This window comes from Pelmatolapia mariae, linkage group LG4, assembly GCF_036321145.2.
Source record: "Pelmatolapia mariae isolate MD_Pm_ZW linkage group LG4, Pm_UMD_F_2, whole genome shotgun sequence".
Taxonomy (NCBI): Eukaryota; Metazoa; Chordata; class Actinopteri; order Cichliformes; family Cichlidae; genus Pelmatolapia; species Pelmatolapia mariae.
This window is the reverse complement of record NC_086230.1, coordinates 9,324,701-9,331,679: the sequence shown is the minus strand read 5'-3', so window position 1 is coordinate 9,331,679 and position 6,979 is coordinate 9,324,701.

The following is a 6,979-nucleotide window of genomic DNA, read 5'->3' as shown; positions in this document are numbered from 1 at the left end:
GTGTTTCTAAGCAGTGACACACTGAATCAGAAGAGCATAACATATTAAAATAGTGATGAACGAAGAACGTTAATTGCATAAATCTTCCTCAAGAGCTATGTCATCTCTCGGATGTGTGTTTGATCAGCTTCCTGAAAATGGAAGTAGGAAAATGGATCTGTTTTTCTGTTCAGTGCAGTAATTCTTCAAATGTTTGCCCTACAGAGGACCAGCTCAGCCCCCACACATTATCACAAACAGGGGACACAGAGAGAGGGTGATCATTTTAATGAAACTCATTAAATTTTAATTTGTGCACCAGTTTGTTTTGAATAAGGTATTTACATGTAGCATTTTTTAGCATTTGAGCTTTTAAACTAATTTGTAGGATGCGGCAACAGGTAATCAAAGCCATTTGGACACTTTAGCAATTGTTGATAATCCTACAAAATGTCCTAACAAAAATCTCACAGCCATAAATCCAAGGTCGCCATCCTGAAGGTGAATGTCTGTGTGTGCAGGTATCTGTAAATGGATTTCCTCCTGGCTCCTGGCCTCCAGGTCTCCCTCCTGTGACCCTCCTGATGATTAGGGTGACTGAGGCATGTTTGATCCCTGGGTTGATGCTGGGCTTTTGATGGCCACACCACTTTGATGCAGCAGCAAAAATTGAATCCAGCCACCTACTGTGAAACACGCATTAACACACAAACACACATCGCATCCGCAACAGCAGCATCATGCCTCATATGTAGAGAGGAGGGGCTGTTTCTTTTTTCTCTCTCTCTTTAATCCCGAGCATTGATATTTGTGGTATTTTTGACACTCTGCACCCACTATTTGATACTTTTGAAGGAGAATGTAGTGTTAGGCCCTAAATCTCAGAAATAATATCTTTTATTACCAACGTGTATATTTTTAAATTCCTGTTGACATATATTTGTCTTCCTCTGAGTGCTTGTTTTAGTCCTCACAGGAAATACAGGAAAGTGCACAAGTAATTCTCTCTTGCACTGTCCACTGCTTCTCTGTGCAGCGGTTCTGCTGCTTCCTGACTGTTTGATGCCTCCCTGTGTTAACCCGAGTTAGTGAGGAGCCTGATTTACTAGCAGCTCAGGACCACTTTCCTTTTGCTCTGCTTTTATGTCCACTTCAGCAGGATGGAACAACAGTCTGACTAATGGCTTAAGCAGACGCAAACCTCTTAAACATACGGCTTGTTGAAAAAAAAGAAAAAGAAAAAATCAATGCTTTTTAGTCACAGTACATGAAGACAGTTTCATTGAATAGGATTTATTGTAAAGCCAAAATCCAATACTCGCACACAAGTTCAGGAGATATGCTTGTGTGATGAAATGACTGATTCTAAAGTTCACTATTCGGCTTGACACATAACTGAAGTGGGCATTTAACTATTTTCGTGTCACAGTATTTAGACTTCTGACTGATCTCTCTACACCACAAAGATAAGCATTAGCTACAAGCAGTGGTTACAGAATGACAGCTTGGCTCGTCTCGCCGTTCTGGGGCCTCTTGTGTGCTTGTACTTACAGACATGAAAAATTCCTGTAAATGCACTGAAATAAGATCAGTGACGTAATTAATACGAGGAAAATGAAAACAAGAAGCCCTCTGAGAGAGCAAACCATCGCCAAGGCGGGATTTACTTTTAAGGGAACAGTATTGTGTTTTGTGTATATTCATTTTGTTTTCTTTGTTCTTTTTAAACGTACTTAAATCAAGTTGTAGTGCAGTAAAAATCAGATTATGTGGCAGTAGGTAATTGGTAATAAATAACATGAGCTTATTATACAATAGTATGGTACAGTATATGACCCCACACTGCACCGCTACAAAGTTTTATCAGAATTCATTTAAAGCTTTTCAAGCTTTCATGTGTTCAAGTGTTTATTTATTTATCCTGTCATGATTTTTATGATTCCTTTAGAGATGCAAACCGGACAGAAAGAATGAGATTTTCATCTTAACAAAAGGAGCCCATAGACTCCTCATGGAGCTTGCATAGCAGGATGTATATATGGATATATGGACATTGGATGTTGGGATTCTCAGATCACACATCATGGAGCGTATTAATTTAACCGGTATGATCCAACTTGATATCTTCTTTAATCCTGTAATCTGTGTGGATAAATCAATCTCACCTGTCCTTCCTCTTGACCAGAGTTTGATTTTTGTGCTGCACACCACAGCTCCACACTGGCTTCCAGTTAGATTTAGAATTGATTTAAACATTTTAGCTGTTTTTAAAGATCACAGGTATAGGACTTCTGTAAGTCCAGGACTCGTATGTAAACTATCAGGTTATCTGAAACAGGCTGCGTGGTGACGATCTCAGTGCTGCTGAAGCCGTCACACCACGTCATATTTGATGTGCTCCAATATGATTAGTGTTGAAACCAAACCAAAGACGTTCCTTTTAAATTGTCTTTCACTAATCTTGTTCCCAATCTTAATCATGGTTTTATTTGGCTTCTCCTTTTTTTTTTAAATCTATTTTAATTTGGAGGATTTTCTTATTTTTTCTAATTTTTTGGTTATCTTTGATCTTAAATGTTATTTCATTTCATTCATACTTCTTTTATTAGTTTTAGTTTATGATTCTTATAATTTTACTGCTGCTGGTTTTATCTTATCTATTTTTCTTTTACTATTCTTTTGGCGCATTGTTGTTTGTTTTTCTGTGATTGTTGTTCTTGATTATTTTATTCACTCAACTGATTTAGTTTTACTTTATCCTTATGCTGTTGCAGTCTCTGTAGCTCAAGCTTCATGCAGCACATCGTGCTTTATTTGGAATGAAAAGTGTGATATAAATAAAATTTTGCTTGCTTGTGCGCCAGGTTGACAATATATTTTATGGTTTAAACAGAAGCACGCAACCACAGATGTAGGAAAACTGGCAAAAGTTGCACTTGACCAATACCAACGTTATTTAATAACTATTCTTATAAGATGCTGTTTTTTAAAATGCTTTTTCTTATTTTCTGTCATTTACTGTTACAGTTGTGGATGTTCATATTAAACATGGGCAAAGTGAATAATAATAATAATAATGAGGTGTGCAAGCCCAATTTACAAATTGCTGTAAACGCTCTGATTTTTTCTACTCTTTGCTCTGTGTGATGTCAGAGGATATTCTTAAAATGGAACAGCCAATCAGGAGAAGGTGAGGGTGGCCTTAAAGGGAAAGGCGCTAGCAGCCTGTTTCAGACAGAAGATGAACTGAGGAGCACTCATCGTGCAGTTCTATGTCTAGTAGGTTCTAAAAATAAAATTACGGAAGTGTGAATATTCTACTTCCTGTTCTGACCACTGATTGAATACAAGTTATCATACTGCACACTAGAAAAGGGGGAAAGTTTTGAAAAATTGTTTCACATTAACCTCGCAGCCGCTCTGGAAACTGAAGCGTGGCATTTGGAGGTAGTTACCGACCGCCTCGCTTGCTTTTCCTAAAACTAAATCTCACCATAGGTCTGCGTACGTTTCAGCCTCACACTCGACCCAGAACTGTCTGGTAGCTTCTCAGATCTCCACGGATGGGCCAGAGCAAAAGAAGGAGAAATGGTGATATAGAAAGCGATTGTGAAATGTGGGAGCGAGGAGTGTTTGGCAGGGCTCATCTTGTTTGCTCAGTAAACCCCCGAGGCCTGTGTTTCTTCGCCGAGGGAAATGCCCGCATTGTTGGGCCCGGAGACCGTGGTTACGCGCCAGCCCGGGGCCCAGCCAGGCAGGTTGGGACAAACAACAAGATGAAGGTCAGCTAATATAACAGTTAATTCCACTTCCTGGTCACCATGACACCCAGGCAGGGTTTATTTGAAGATCCCAGACCCTGAAGTCACTCTGCACTTTGTTTCATCAATGAGTATTTCTGGTCCAAGCCAGCACTTTTAGATATGAGTGTATTCAGATGAGAAGGGAAGGGAGGGAGGAAAAGGGGATTGAGCCAAGTCCGTTTTTTTCCAGATTCTATACATTGATGCAATATATCTGTAACACGCCAGTAGCCTTGGTAGTATAATTTATTGAATTTGTGACTAAACTACACAAGCTGAGCATTAACTATATCATCTGCATCTTTATTCAGCTTCATGGGAGTAGACAGTAGACAGCAAGACTCACAGAACTGGCAGATTCTGTCACTAAACTAAATGAAAACTCATTTTTTAACTAATAAGTTGAAATTAAGTAGGAATAAATTGCTCAGTTATCTCAGAAAAAAAGCCAAAAAAGTTTCTACTTTAGCATTTAATTTGAAACTACAAAAATGTATAAATTGCTTGTAGTTTCTGGTAAACTGTGTCTGGTGTCCCTTTGGAGTTGGTGCCACTCCAAGGCAACTGAAGGACTCTCCTCATGGCACCAACTCCACAGAGATCTATCCACTCTGGCATCCCCTGGACCCGGCAGCGTGCATGAATAGACATTAAGCAGGGCTAGTTTATGAGCTGATTGTCTTACCGATCATTTAAGTTGAATCACGAGAATGCAGAGAGGGTGGGGAGGGGGGAGGGAGGGGTTGCATGGGTGAAAAATATAGCACACACCATCCAAAAGCCAAGTGGCTTAATCTTGTATGGGAATGTTAATGAGGGGAAAAGGAGAGCTAACTCTTTCTGTGCGCGCTCTCCTATCCGGGATGGGATCGAGGCCTCTCTAGTGGGGCTTCTCTGGGATGTATAAGAAGAGCCTTTGTGCTCCAATCTAGTAAGCCAGAAATACAGCTTTTGAACTATGTGCATAGGAAGAAAAGGCAGAAAAGGAGAGGCAGTTTTGGGAAAGAGTGAATGAGTGAATGGCCGGGTGGGGAGGGCCTTAAAGGTGTTGGTGTCAAAAGCAGGGGGTGTAAAGCATTGTGTGTCTGTGCACGTGTGTTCGCATACGTATCACGCTGATCACACAGTGGGCTGATATAGAGGATTTCCTTCTGTCTCCAAAGGTGCATCATTGTTTGTCTCTTAATTATCCATTTTGCTGAACCCTGACCACTGGGAATCAAAAGAGCGGCCATCGATGGATGCAAAACGCCACTAAAAGAAACAAAGGAGAGGAGCTATTAGAGAACCTAATTTTGTCTTTATCTAACAATATAAAACACCTCTAGATGACTGCTGTTGTCAGCTGGCGCCATGTAAATAAAAGCGAAATGAATTGAAAAATACCAGACACCACCTGCCTGAAGATAAACTGTCAATCCAAATTCCCGAGTTGTCATGTTCTGTCAATCTTCACGCACATTTGCATAATTGCGAGTTGAAATTTGCTCTGCTTTTTTTTTTTTTTTTTTCATTATTCCTCCCGTCCTTATGAGAAGCAAAGCAAACAGAGGTTGGAAATGCATTTAGTCAGCTGAGAAAACACAGTGTTGTTTTGTTCTCTGTTTAGTCGGGTGCTTAGGAGCAAACAAAACAGCATCTGCGGTGCAGCTCCGGTTTTACAGAGGGTTAAGAAGAAGGAGCAGGAGGCCAAGTGGGTTTCAGAAAAACAAAAGACTGTGATTACATATAGTTTCCAATCTCAGAGTGAGCCTGCAGAAATCTCATGCATAAAATCAGGAAAAATCTTTCCTGACTTGATAAAATGATGGAGGCTCTTTGACTAAAATTAAATGTGGTGCTACTCGCGGAGCCCTTCTTGAACTACTACTAGTGACTTTCCTGGAGGCGCAGAGGTTGTCGGTGAATACTGATTAGAATTGATGGATTTAAATATTTGGAGCTGTTTGGAGTTGTGAGATGATGCAAAACAAAGCTCATTAAGGTTGTCCTGTGAAACATCTTTAAAGTATTAATCGTTATGTTTTTGGTTTGCATGCGTTTGAATGCATGAACGTCATTCTGTCTCTTAATGCGTTAGACTTCATGTTAATAATCCATTGGACTTTGGCTTCCAGGTCCTCCACATCAACTTAATGACCTATTGGTGAAAACTTGACCAAAAGCCTGGTAACTATGATTCTGTGTGCGGTGTATTGTCAAGATTTAGAAAACACCACATAACGAATTGAAATATCATGTCACATTTGACCTCTGACCTCTCCTTCAAGGTCAATAGATTGATCTTAAAGTCAAATGAATAATTATGCTATATAAAGCTAATTAAAATGAGACTAGGTCAGACTGGGAAGGACATTTTGCTGAGGGATACTTTGGGAATATAGTTGGTTTGTTTTATTATGACTTTGTTTTGTGCATTACTGTAACAGTTATAACATTTAAATACATAACAACTTGAATACATGAGCAATTTTCATGAATGTGTTCTTGAAAATCTGGGAGGGGGAAAAAACATAAATGTGTTATCAAAAACATTTTTACACCTACTTTTTCACGTAGCCTTTCACAACGCTTGTGCTCTGTGCTTGTTTTTGCTACAAACTTCTTAAAGTGCATTTAAAAAGAACAAAAACAGTAAAAACGAAATATTAACAATGAAGCTGAAGGATGACTTGGAAATACACTGTAATTACATTGTAATAAGGTTGTTATTAGATGTGTTTCTTTGTTCATTTTCTATTGACTGCTGAGTTAAACCTGTTGGTGAGGGTCTATGCACGGGAACAAGGTGCTTCCTGCTCCAATATTGTGGTCATTTTATCAGAATGAATTTTTAAGAGCTTTTGGGTGTTTCATCGATTTCTCAGTGTACGGATTTATTCCAAACTCATGCTGAAAAAGCTCATAGTGTGGGCTCTTGCACAACCAGTTTGCAGGACCTTTCCTTTTACTATTTTTTTCCCAAAGTGTTGGACTACTTTGAGGCCACTTGGGTTTAAGGACCTTGGCGCACGCTGTGTCTCCGTAGACTTTTAAAATATGTGGAAGTTACATAGCCCCTGATGTGATGTTGTTTCAACATTGCAGACAGCCACAGTGGTCTCATAATGGCAGCTGGTTACCTTTCGGGGAAAAACAAGGGGGCAAGGAACAATACGGAAAAGGCAATAAATTCAAACCGTCTGGTTGTTTTTATG